Raw genomic sequence first — 14,525 nt, forward strand, 5'->3', positions numbered from 1 at the left:
ATCACAGTATGATGAACAAGCAATTGAGAATGTTTCTACCTCTTGTGATTGTTGACAAAACCTTGACAATGGAGGGAATAGAGGGAAAGAGACTAAAGTTTGTTATTTTAAAATCTTTCCCTTACAGACCAGGAGATACCAGCTAACTCACAGAACAGAAGCTGTTGCAGGAACTGGAAGTGCCAGTGAAGGTGGCAGTTTCAAAAGCCAAGGGAATCATTAAAACAAAAGCTGCTGAAGTAATTCCTTACTGAAAATTGGAATGAGCACTTGCAACTGTGGATCCTTCTCATAGCAGTTGGTCTGGAACCACTTTTCTTACTTTTTATCGAACTTTCCAGCCCATCTTTACCCTGTCTGTTCCTTACATTGGTTGAATACTGCCTCAGTCATAAAACAGACACAAAGCAGGTACACTGCAGCACTGAAGCTGTGCCTGCGTTCAGTCTGTAGTTTTCAATTTTTCATACAATAAGTGAGTACCCTTTCCTACTGAGATACTTTCAGTTATAAATGCCTTCATTGTAGAGGGTGCTCTGGAGGGAACTGGTTCAGATAATGCAATGCTGAAAGGCAGGGGAACGTTTTTCCTAATTGGACTCTTGAGTTTGGAAAATCTTTCTTTACGGGCTGGAGGAAATACTTCAGACTGAATGTCAGGACAAGAGATGATATATAAGAAAGGGAGACAGAAGGAATGTAAGGTAGAGCCTAATTTATGACTCCTGAATAAATCTCTTTTGATTGATTGCATTCAGTCTGTTTCTATGTTCAGTTGAAACTCCCTTAAAGAGCAGTCCTGTCTCGTTCATTTGCAAAGATTTTAGAAATATGCCTCTCTGTCTTATCTTTGGTGTTCAAATGACTGTAAGCATTTTTCACTCTAAGAATACTGGTCCATATTAATTCCTGGTTTAATACTGTGGCTTTGTGCCAGAGATCATTTTGACCCATTATATATAACAAAAGGAGCACTGTAGAAGGAAAGAAGTTTTAAAGAGCATAATGAAGACTTGAGCATTAGCAAAAGATAAAAACAGTTGGGTAAAAAAAAAAAAAAAAAAAAAAAAAAAACAAAACAAAACAGAAAGGAAGGTAAAAGACCTAGAGAGAATGAGAAGGGAACTGCATGACAATAACCCCACTATTACAACAGTAAACAACCATTCTCTTTCATTTAAAACACTTAGCAAAAACCTGAGAAAGATAAGCTGACAAAGTTCAGGAAAGGGTTGAATTTCTCTTCTCTTACTAAATAATATGCACAAGATAGTAGAACTAACATCAGACATAAACTATTTGTTCCTTCTAACTCCTTAGTGTCTTTATATATGGGAGGTCTGTGTCAATTCCAAACTTAACTGGATACACTTCAACTAAGTCTAAGAAAATGACCCCAGAAGTCTCTATTTCTGTGACCACCATTGCCAGTCAGGAAAACTCAGAAGTCAGTTGGTACCTGCCTGAAAAACATCTAAATGACATATCCAAGTGTGCACATTTTCCTGGTGGTTTGTGGTTTTTTTTTTTACATTCTGTACAAAGTAGTCTGGACAAGTTAACTTGGAAGAGAGAAAGGCAGGAGCAAAGCACATGGAAAGAAATTAACTAGTGAATGGTACAGTGCAGAGGATAAGAAATAATACTTACTCAGTGTATTATTTGTATTAAAAGAATGAAGGGGCCCTTAAAGTGAGGATATTGTGTGTGAATCAATCAAATCATAATTCATATAGTTCAGTTGTACAACTCTTCATAACAAGATGTTGTAGAGGCCAAAAAGGTAAACTGGTTCAAAACAGGGTTAGGCAAGTCATTGATTATTTTACATTTACTGGTGGTCATTAAATACAACCTTTGAAAAGCAATCGTCCAGACTGCTAGAAGTATACCATGGGATGATCACTCTATATTGATGACCACTATTGATCTAGATGGAGACAGTATATTGGGTTAACAACTCATATGTTGGAGTCTTCTTTCCTTTTGACTGTTTTATAATTTGATGATTAGTCTACTGTGAAGGGAAACGCTGACAGCAAACCCCTCACAATGAGCCAGAAAATCCTTCCAATATTTCTGCTTCTAGGTAAATGATCTAAACATTAGTAATACATATATGTACAGTATTACCTATAGTTGCAGGTATCTTTTAAAAAGAAGGCCAAACTACACCAGTTTAGGACCCTGAGCTTCCTACTGGGCAACACCATGAGGAAATATTCTAGTGAATTACAGGAAATATTCTAGTGAAAATTATGCAGACAGCCCAGATATATATATATCACAAAACTTCCCATTTTAAAAACTAAGTTTAATTCTATGAGCCTTATGTGCTTTTCAGGTGAGTTCATCTTTCATTTTGTTTTCTGACTGTGAATTTTGGATTCTTTTTTACATAATGTTCATTTTTCCAACCTTACTATCATTTTACTCCTTTTTGTTGCTCCTAATCTTATTTTTTGTTCTGGCTACTGTCTGATACATGTTTAAAGTTCTTTCTGTTGGTTTTTTTTTTTTTTTTTAATAGTCTTTTGCAAAGGAATAACAATAATTAAAATCACTCTTGTCAAACATGGGAAGTTTTTGGTTTCCTCTTCATATGACAGCATTTCTGTCCAAAGCAATTTAGAGTAGGTGCTCCAGTGATATAATGCATATAGACATTAAATGTAATGTATATATTGAATGCTTCTGTCTACTAATCTTATACAAATCCTATTGCCTACATTTTTTTCTTTATTGAGACCTTGGTGAAATGACATTAAAATCAATGTCTTCATTTGTCAACTACTTATTCAAACAAAATTTGTGTATTTAGTACAAGAACATAGCCAGTGAAAAACTGTTAGCAATATTGTGTCATACAATATTATTGTTATTCGGGTTCCATAGCTAACACACACCAGTGAACAACGCACATGGCTTTATTATTATTTTACTCTGACCAAAGACTGGCAAGAGATGCAAACTGAACACAATTATTAAAACTTTCTGTCAAAAATTAACTGCTAGTTAATGGAAATGGAGTAAAACATTCATCCGTTTCAAACCTAAAGTGAAGCCAAAAAGGAGGCTGGACATATGGCAGAAATTTAACTGTGCAGTGGGTCATAAATAATAAGCTGAATTACTTGGTTAAAGAAATCCTAAAGCAGCCCAATTCAAGGTTCTCCATCTGGAAACCAAGAATGCAAGCTATACCTCAAGAGTGGTTAAAATGGCCTTTGGAAAGCAGTGATTCAAAGGAAGGCATATGGGTCATTGTAGATAGTTACATCAGCATAGCTGTCAGAGTAAACTGCAGCAAAGAAAGCTCATGTAACAATTATGAGCATAAACTGAAGAACATCAAGTAGGGAAAGTTTTACCTCTTGTGCAATTTAGTAGAGGAAACTACCTAACTGTTGAATTTTGTGGTCCACATTTGAAGGATGTGGAAGACACCGGTCAGAAATGGACTGAGGAGCAGAGGCTGGGATGATGAACAGAAAAACAAGCATTTCATAATAGGATTTATGAAGTCAGTGTAGCAAGATAAGGAAAATAATGGCATTCTAGACTCATTCCTGAAAATACAGAAAGAAAATTTTGAGCATTTAGTATACATGGTATTAGCCAAATTACATTGGTGTTAACTTGTCTGAAGCTACTGAAGAGTTCTGGGAATTAATTTTTTCCAATTCTTCTGATGCAGACAGAATTCAAAGACAGATATTTCACAAAGATGTAAGACTCTATCAAATTGTGCACTTTTTGGACTCTGAGCAATGAGCAGTCAGCAATGTAGTTATATGATCACTCACTAATGGACATGAGGATGTCCTCAAGAGCTAAGATGTTGAGTGAATGCATGGTTTTTGTGTGCCATAGGTCAACAGAGAATGACACAGCAAAAAATAGGCAAAATAGATTTTTCCAAATAAGAGCTAAATAGAAAGTAGAGAAGAACACAACCACTGCAGAATGTCTGGGTTGGTAATTCTGCTGTGCTACTGGTGAAGCAGTCACCCTATTGAGAAGAGATCTAGAAAATTCAAAACATCATTTAATCTTATTTTTTGCAAAAATCTGTGCAAGTCTAGAACAGCAAAATGAAGATGAAGTTGGGTATAAAGCGTAGTGATAGTGTCTCTCATTAGCCTATTTGCTTCATGTAGGAACAGTGACAGCACCCAGAAAACTGTGGTTCATATTAGCTAACATTTGCAGTGAATAGACAGGTATCTAGATGCAACATGTGAAGCAGAGAAACCCAGTGCCAAACAGAGCACAAAAAGAATCAGCTAAATGCAGGCTTGAGAATAAAGAACCTAAAATTATATCCAAGTTGAAATTGCATGGCAGTTCTTCTGTAATGTCCTATAATAACATGCAAACAAATGCAGTACAAAAGGACCATTTTCAAAGGTGGTCTGCCTGCTATTTACTTCAATAGCACAGTAACTAAGGCAAGAAACCTTCACCCTTCCCTCATTATTGACCTAGAGCTGTCACTTGTCAGTATCCTTGTACTTCTATAATATGTTTTTAATGTCAACTCACCTAGCAGTATTCAGGAAATCAGTAAAAACATAATCTTTTGCAGTAGACTTGTCACACTAAAGTGCTACTCTTAGAAATTAAAACTGAAGGTATGCCTAGCAACCCCTGGCTTGATTAAGCACCAAAACATGTTCAGCATCAATGGGAACAGAGTGGAACTACAGACACTGAGAATAAAGAGTTCAAAGTTATATTTTATTTTCTTTTAAACGTGCTTACACATTCTTTTTGCATATGTACACATATCACGTGTATTTGTGCATCTTAGACATGCAGCTCTGACACAAATGTACTGTCTGACTGTCTAACTATGTATATTTCACAAGCTTCTGATGAAATGCTCTGAATCTGTAGTGCCATGACCAGTAGAATCATGGCTCTGTGAGTTTACTAACTAATAAAGGAGAAAAATGAATATACCTTATGCATTTAATATTTTGTCTTACCTCTTTCAAAATCAAAGCTAAACACTCCAGAAGAAGGTGCTGCAATCATCAGCAGTGTGCTATACTGACACTTGACATATGTACACTGATACTGAATCATCAGTAAACTCTGTGATGTTTTGGAATTTAATGTTTTAAAATGTTTCTTCTTGACATCACATTGCCTACAATAATCCATAAGCATTATTTCACTTTTTTTCTAGACAACATAATACTGTTGTTTAAAGAACTCTACTCTCTGATGAAACACAAATACTTTGAAAAAAAACTGCATAGCAAGGCTGCCCACACAGAAAGAAGATGAATTTGGGAAACTTTATTATCTTAGACAATCATGTTACCTCAAGACAAAGTTGGAATCCAAAGAACAGGAAGGAATGGAATGAATCCAGGAGAGTCATAACCAGACAATACTTCAAGAGATTTGCCTCTTGCTAATGGGGCAGCATCGATGTAAGTGAGGTTCCCTGGAAGAAAACTTTTGTTAGTAATTGAAGACCACACCTACTCACAGAAATAGCACTTATTGGCATTATGTAGGTTAAATTACAGAAATAGATTGACATTGATGAGTCTTCCTCTTGATTTTTCTTGAGATTGAGTTCAAATTGTCTTTGAATCTCCCCCTGTGGCAGGAAACCATGTGTCCACTGCACTAAGTAATGCAAAACAGGCCCATAGCTGTACTGTCTTAGGCTGTGATCCTGTCAGATTTCATAAGGTGAGTAATACCAGGCATTGAAGAGGAGACCTCTTCAAAGCAAAACCAGATAGTGCAGGGGGTGGTGCTGCGACTCAGTGATTGACATGCTTCATTTCAAGTCAGTGCTGAGCTAAAGACAAGCTGAGCTAAAAGCCTAACATGGTGCTAGGGGTACTGTCAAGAATCCTGTCTTTCAAATTTACTGTAAATCAAAATCTGTGGCTAGTCCTCCTCCCTAACGGTATTACTAAAAATCTGAGGACTGTCAGGACAGAGAAGGAACTAGTTACTGTCAAGAACAAAGGAGGACATGTGCTTTTCCAAATCAGGGAGTGGATTTTATAGGTCAATATTCCTGTGCATCTGCTGAGACTCCATACTCTGTGCAAGTCTGAAGGCACAGGGATTTTACACAAAACGTAAAATGTGAGTTTCATTAAATACAATGAACTCTTGGTACTAGTCCCCCTTCTGTTGTAGAACCACTATATTTCTATTCAAGTTATTTTTAGACATGTTTCCTACATTTATTTTTTTTTTTTTTTTTTTTTTTGGTGTATGAATGTAATCTGGCTTGTTAGGAGTAAAGTATTACAAAAAATGTACACCCTGAAAAGGCTTGTGACCCAGACAGTTTTCAACACAACAGTTTCACAGAGTCCAGCTGTAATTGCCCTGCAGAATGGACATTGCAGACAACAGCTTGGAAGCATAGCAAACCCTGGTGGCACGTATAAAAGATTTTTGCTACAAAACATTCATGACTTAGATGCCCTCAACCCTTTTCTACTAACTGAAGTAAGAAACCCATCCTTATTCATTCCTCATGTTCTTTCTGGCGACCATCTACAGTGAAAGATGCCACAGATGGCAGCCTGGATGGGAAAACAATGCCTTTTCATTTCTTTTACCAAGCTCACCAAGCTGTCCAGAAGCCTGAACACCAGAAAAAATCTCAAGCAGTGAGCAAATACAAAGCCTTGGAGACACGTAGTTAGAAAGTGAACAGATTAGTCAAGAAAGGTCCAGTATTCTTAGATACAGCACATGTGCCACTCTTCAAAAGTTGCTATATTTTTAAGAAAGAGTTTATAGTATGTTCCTGACATCATTGCAGCTGGGTTAGCACAGAGTACCATAGACAATAGAAGTGAAAGTACTTCCCCTACTAAGAAAGCTCCTTGTCCGGTGCCCCTTTGTCTTACTTATATCACAAGTCTTCAGACTGGAGCCATTTTTTATGTGATTTAAAGAACATGTCATTAAGAATTGACTAGCCAGCTATATTCGTGGATAACACATTCCTCTAGTAAGGGCATATATAAATATCACAAATGTGGTCCTAAGCATACTACTGTTGTTAAAGCTAAAGGTAGTTGGCACTTCAAAGCAACACGGAGTATGGTTTTTAAAATATCTGTAATAAAGTCTTTCCTTTTCAGCTTCCTATAGTGTGCTTTTCGGGAACCACAAACAAGCAGTATGAATGAAATAGTGGTGAAAGATGCGCTAAAATCTACTATGGATTTGTTAGCTTTTTTTTCCCTACAGTGTTCCTTCTTTGCATATGGGTCCCAACTGTGTATTGAGTGGAAAATTATTCCCACCTAGAGAGCTAAGCCTATCAGCCTTCTAAATTGTTTCTTATAACAGTTTGTTTTCTTTCTTCTACCCTCATGAGAGCCTAACAAGCCATGCACTCTCATCATATGATGATTACAATTAGTGTGTAAGACTGGAAAGGCAGTATGAGTAATGCATCATGTTCTGTGTTAAACAAATCTTCTATTGAAAACTAGAAGAAAAATGCTATCCCAAATATTAAAAATAAGCAAAATGTTAGTAGATTAATTGATAGATTGGGTCCTTCCTGCAATTAGCTAATTCACTCCTGATTTTTATCTTGTGAAAGGGCACACTATCTTTCAGTCATCATTTTTTAATCTGACACAGTAAAGTTTCCAGTTTTCATCGACTTGGATTTTACTGAAAACAAAAGGAAACAAATTCTGTCTGAATAATGAAAGAGATGGAAAAAATGCCAATGAAGTATTCAGTCTGAAAGCATTTTTTCTAAATTTCCATTCTGAATGTCAAGATTTGGAACAGGGATGAGTGAGAAGAGTTTTATAACTTTGAAATTCTCTTTGACACCACTGCTGCTTCTGGAATTTTATGCTGGTGCCAGTGTTCTGGGCATTTACGGACTTTTGCTTTTCTTACAGTAGCATTTTTACAGTCACTCCTTAATTTCCCTTTGTCCTCTTCTCTGTAACAGTTAAAAGGACACAGGGTTTGTGTTATATATTATATCTTAAACTTTGAAAGAGAGGAAAGGTAGAGTATAAGTAATTTGAGAGTATGTCTTTAGCTTATATATCATATATTATATAATATATGGTATATTATATAGTATAATATATAGTTACTATATTAACATTATATACTTCTGGTCTAAATGTTTACATGTCAGATGTATTATTATGCTAATGATTTCCTTGTGCTGTAACTGAGAAATGGTCCTCACATCAAAGTATGACCTGTCAATATACTCTCCAGATATTAAGATTTAAAAGCCTGTTGTATTCACCCCCCCATAAATCCACTAATCTCCAAAACTAAGGGCTTTAGCTGGTAACTAAGCCCCACGCAGCCACTCACTCACTCCCCCTCACCCAGGTGGATAGGAAGGAGAATTGGGAAGGAATGTAAAATTCAGAGGTTGAGATAAGAACAATTTAATAATTTAAATACCATTTAAAAAAAAAAAAACCAGTAGCAATAATAATAACAAATAACAATTATAATGAAAAGGAGGCAGAAGGGAAGAGGAATAAAATCCAAAAGGAAGGGAGAAAAGAAAACAAGTGATGCACAATATAGTTGCTCCCCACCCACTGACCGATGCCCAGCCAGTCCCCAAGCAGCGATCGGCCAGACCTGGCCAGCTCCCCCCAGTTTATATACTGAGCGTGACATCGCACGGTATGGAATATCCCTTTGGCCAGTTCGGGTCGGCTGTCCCACTTGTGTCCCCTCCCAACTTCTTGTGCCCCTCCAGCCCTCTTGCTGGCAGGGCCTGAGGAACTGAAAAGTCCCTGACTTAGTATAAGCATTACCCAGCATCAACCAGAAATATCCATGTGTTATCAGCATGGTTCTCACACCAAATCCAAAACACAGCCCTGCACTATCTACTAAGAACAAAATTAATCCTATCCCAGCTGAAACCAGGACATTTGCATGAAAAACATAAATATAGCTTTGGGAAATTCAGCTCCACAGGATTTCCAGAGAAAGCTAAACATAATTTAATGTCAATGAAAGAAACATTAAGACTTCCATTTTCTTTTTTAAACAATTAATGATTACATTTCATAGGAAAGGTGCCCTTCAGCTGTGGGTTTTATTTATCTGTTCATTTTACTAATACATTAGAAGAGCAACAATAGTATATTCTTTCCAATAAATCTATCCATTTGACAAATATTTTATACCACTGGTTGACTACTCAGCATGCCTGCCTTTTGTTAACATCGTTGACAAAGGAGTAGACACACGTCTGGGGTACCCAACAGTGTATTATCTACAGTACAAATCACCTGTCCTCACTTGTTAGCTCCTGCATTGAAACACACAAGGGAGCTCAGGTGTTCATATCACCGAGGCATGAATTCTTAAAACTGTTTTTCCTTAAACTGGCTGGTGAACTATCATGGGTGAATGGGAAAGCAAAAATAAGAACTGGTGCATTTGAAACAGAAGTTGACACTTTTACAAAAACAGAGAGTGAAAGCCTAGCCACAATGCTGTTGTTCCATATCTGGAGTCACAGAGAAGACAGAATGTGAGCTGACATCTTCACTTCATTTATGCTTAAGGGCAGAGGACAAACTCCTCTAATAGTGACATTTTTTTGATTCCATCATCTTGCGGAAGCTCTGCAGGACTTTGGATATACCTCTATCTAGAAATGTATTTTGGTTTTCATTTTTTAAGTATGTTGCTTTGAAAAACCATCCTGTAACTCCAGTACCTGTATTGACACCACCATACCCTGTTAAGATTTCAAAAACATTTGAAAAAAGCACTATTTTCTCTTTCACTAATAACAATCATGTATGTCTTTTCTAAGTGGTGTACACAGTAGGTAAATAACAATATAAGGCTCATGGTCATCTTACAAGCCTTGATTTCACATGTGACATTCAAATGTACAGGTTAGGTTTATGGTATTAATCAAATTACTTGTTAGGTAATTGCCTTCTGGTACGTCTTCCTTACAAACCCCGTATCCTACCATTTCTCAAATAACTGTAAATAGTCAGTAATAATAGACCTCCTATCACTCCCCATAGTAGTTGATTAATGACTGAATTAGATAGTTGAACAACATACACCATAACTGCATTTGATGCTATCGTATTTGCAACCTATATACTTTTCTCAAGCCTCTTTGTAATCTTTAAAATACTTGGAATTTTTTCTATCAAAGTCAACAACAATAAAATCAAGTCCATCATATTTTAAAAATAACTTAATATGCCGATAAACAGTAGATGTCAACTCACACTGTACACCTGATAACTTGGATATCACATATTTAACTTAATGAATAAAAGAATGTCTACAATGTCCTTTATATAACACAGATGTAAAGCAATTCTAGTTTTGTGTGAAATTCAAGTGACTTTTCCCTGGGCTGCAATGGAAACTGAGAGGAAGCTTACGGCATTGCCTGAGAAAATTGATTCTGCTTGGGAACTGCCTTTCTCTCTCCCTTTGTGGAGCAGCTCTTAGAAACACAGCTATAGGCTCTTTTTGTCCACAAAGGCCATAGGCCATACAAGAAAACTCAGACCAGTTTGCGGAATATCATATTAACTTAAATCATTCTTCATTTGAGCATTTAGGTTTTCCTGGATGTCATCTACAAGGCAACACTAAAACACCAAAACATATGTTTAACCTTGAGCGTGTATGCGGTTCTGCTGAAGCCTTCCAGATCACTCACATTCTTAAACTTAATTAACTGCCTAACAGCTTAATTAAAGGAAAGCCAAAAGAATAGATTTCCTTTATTATTTCTGATGGTCTTCCACAAAGAAGACCAAAAAAAAAAAAAAAACCAAGCAGAAAGAAACTGTCATTATATAACCAAAAAGATCTGGGAAGATAAATTCGGAGCAGATTTGGTTTTTTTTTAATTTATAGTTTGATATTGACAATATTTCAGTTGGTTTCTGCCTTTCTAGCTCTAACAGTTCAGTTAAAGTTTTGTTTTCTTTGCTTGTTTACAAAAAATTAAACTGGTTATCCAGTTGTCATGAGCTTACATTTTCACACAAACTCACATACGCATCCCTGTTTGCAAGCTGCAAAACTGTTGTGTTGTATCTGGATTGGAATCACACACTGTACCTTTACACAGAACAGCAGAGAGACAGCAGTTACCTGACATGCAGTTCTTCAATACGTTCTCTGGGCTTTCAATATGTATTTATAGGCCTTATTTATTGGTCAGTATTCAATTCCTCCTTGTGGACTGAATCACACAGATTTTCTCAGGGGCTTTTCAATCAGGGTCTTGGTACTCTAGAATCTGAATACTTTCCAAACCTTAATTAATGTATTGTTGCACGCTCCTGTGAGAAAATAGGATTATACTCTCCAATTAACAAAAAGGGAAGAGAGAAACTGTAAGGTAAAAACATCCATTACATCAAATGCCTATTCCAATATACTTGTATCTGATTTTCCCACAGTACTGAATGTTAGATAGGACTTTATATTTTTAAGATAGAAGTCCCTTGGATTTAGCTATAGCTGAGAATGCAAAATAGAATGTTTTAAAAACAAATATGACATGTTCTAGAAAATTAAAATTGATATGTGACAATAGTGGTTTAAAAGGCACACTTGCCATTGCAAAAATTCAGAGATAGTTAGAATTTTTTTTTTTCATGGCAGCATATTCATTTGCTTCAATGTGAAGATTTCCTTTCCACTGGATTTTTCCTTCAGTCATGGTAAATCTACCTATTTCTGCAGTAAATCGGGCAGACATTATACAGACAACAGCTCCTCTTGTTTCATGAACTTTACCAAGCTGCAGAGAATCATTATCCAGTGAGGCAGGAGGAAAAATTATTAAGTCAATTGATAATGATACAAAATGTTTGGCATATGTAAAAGTCTGGACAGTTAAAGGAACTCTTTATGTGATATATACTGTAATGACATAGATTTTCATTTCAAATAGATCAAAATATGTCTCGTAAGCATATCATAAGATTGATTTCCAAGATACTCAATGCTAATAAGTAGTCCTATCATAAGATTTCATCAGAGAAATGCAATTAAATGACATTATCAAGCACTTTGGCAATACGGGTCAAGTGTAGATATATTATTGTATTGTATTATCACAACCTAATTTCTGGATTTCATTGTTGTCTGACTTTGCCCAAGTTTCAGTGTCTAAACAGATAGGAAGATAGGTGAGGCAAGGGAGGAGACAGGGGGGTTGTATCTATTAATTGCCTAAATAAATTAGAAACAGAGATCACTGCCAGTATGCAGAAGTTGTAGGAATTAATTGGTCTGAATGGCTTCTGTGTGTTCTTTTTGCTGAGCAGGAAGGTTTTCTCATTGTTTGGGAGCTATGAAGAGGAGGAAAGGACTGTTCCTTCACCAAGGACAAAAGACTCATTGATGTAGGAATAGAACAAAATGATAACCCAGGAAAAAATTGCAGATCTGGGGGCTCCAGCTATGTTATAGTAGATGCACTGTTAACTACATCCTCAGAATATTAAACTTCTTAGGTTTTAAGAAAAAAAGAAAGATATTCTGATCTCATATGCCTGGAAAATGGCCACCAGAGAAAATATTACTATGCATTTCAGCTAACTCTTGTAACCCAGAGAGTAACTGGCACCAGAATTTAACAAAACGGTTTTTTCCTCTAAATTCTAGGGCTTTTTTGTTCCCCCCTATTTGTTCCTAATGTTGTGAACTATTTTTTATAAATAAAATATAACTGAAACATAGTAAAAATGAGGAAACGGGTAGAATACTTTATTTCTTACTTTCCTGTTGGCAACTTTAGCACAAATTCTGATATTTTTCTCAGGCTGAATCAGAAAATAAAAAGCAGTCTCTATGGCCATTACCAGGATATGTTCCAAAATCAGTTCCTTTGAATCATGAAAATTATTTGCATATTAAAACAAAAGCAAATTATGTTGCTTTTCTCTGAAGTATTGTATCACTGTTTTGTAAACAACATAATTCTCATTAGACTGACAGGGTGGGAAGGATTTGTATATTTATACTCTGTGTGGTACAAGTACCAATATTGTAAATGTGTACAGTTCAGTAATCCGTGTCTATTGACCTTGTCATTCTGATTCCACTGAGAAAGTGGGAACTGTATTTTCACATCTTTTATTTATTTACAGGCTGAAATTAGTTCTATGGCCTATGGGCTCCCTGAAGCTACTTCTGTGATTCACTGAATTGCTTCTGCTGTGTTATTGCACATTAGAAATGAAATAACTGCCAACAGCAGTTGCTTTCTGACCGATACTGCAGGCCAGATATACTTGTATTAAAACATTTTACAAGAGGTATCTTCAGAATAAAATTAATATAACAATGTTTAACTAGCCATTATGGATGAGAGCAAACTGCACTTGAGCTGTGTTTAATTCCAAGCCAAGGAGAATGTTCCAACTAAGCTTTAAAACTGTTTTTATTAACTGTGTCAACATTATTTGCCTGTATCTTACTGGAAGATTAAACTACTTTAGCCTGAAGCAATTTTAAGACATACTTGAATAAAAATGTAATTCACATCTGCTCTTTAGAATCCATTTTAGAATCAAAGTGATCAAAATCAGAGCATACTAATCCTATGGGAACTAAGATTGTTCTTAAACTCTCAGCCAAGGTGCACTCTCCGTCACACCCCGGCTGTGTGTTAGGATGAGACCTGAACATGAAATACAGGAATAGGAGCACAGCTGAAGAGTGTCCCAAGGTGGACAGCCATGCAATTAGCATGACAAGAGCACATATGCCTCTCTACACATAACTGCAGAAAAACATCCTAGTTAAAATCTCTCAAAAGTTGTAAATCAGAAAAATATTTAAATGTTTGCTTAAAGACAACTGAAGGGTGCATAAAAAGGCTTTTCCAGATAAAGAATTCCATTGATATTTACACAATTTCTCAATTAAATCTGCACTAATGGAAGTAGGTTTTCACCTGTATGTTGTCATGGACTTTCCAATGTCATGTCATTAAAGATTTCCATGACAGGATGGTGCATTTCTTATCATTTTTGTATCAGTTTATAGTAATTATTCATTTAAAAATCTGCCCGTGGTAAGCATGTTTGTAGCAATAATCATCATCTTCATAGTCATCATCATCAAAAAAATTATTTGGTTAAATTCATTTTTAGCACTCTGAAGCTTCTAGAATCTTCTGTGCACACACAGATGAATGAAATATCATAGGATGCATCCACAACATAATCATTTGTATAAGCATTTATACATATAAAGCACGAGGCAAACATTAAGTGGTCTGTACCCCTTTACGATATTATCTTCACTCTAATCAATATTCTCACAAGTCACAGAGCACCAAGAAAATACGCTGATATCCAAGGCCATAATCTTTGGAGCCAGATACATTTCTGCTTGTGCCCATGCTAGCAGTAATTGCACGCCAGTCTAACACTGTGCATTCTGAACACTTTGAAGTGAAATCCTAGCAAAATATTTCATGTCATTTCAAATTGAGAAAGACAATACAGCTT

General features: G+C 36.1%; 1 long non-coding RNA gene across 10 annotated transcripts in view; it reads right to left on the reverse strand.

The window, feature by feature from the left end:
* Positions 1 to 14,525, reverse strand: part of LOC121085660 — an 84,458-nt gene that overhangs the window by 62,618 nt on the left and 7,315 nt on the right. For 9 of the 10 annotated variants that reach the window (XR_005827163.1, XR_005827162.1, XR_005827154.1 and 6 more), the window contains one exon: positions 5,333 to 5,458. The exons of the other annotated variant lie outside the window; for it this stretch is intronic. This is a non-coding gene — a long non-coding RNA (uncharacterized LOC121085660). The remainder of the gene's footprint in view (positions 1 to 5,332; positions 5,459 to 14,525) is intronic. 10 annotated transcript variants of the gene reach the window in all.

Source organism: Falco naumanni, chromosome 1, assembly GCF_017639655.2.
Source record: "Falco naumanni isolate bFalNau1 chromosome 1, bFalNau1.pat, whole genome shotgun sequence".
NCBI lineage: Eukaryota > Metazoa > Chordata > Aves > Falconiformes > Falconidae > Falco > Falco naumanni.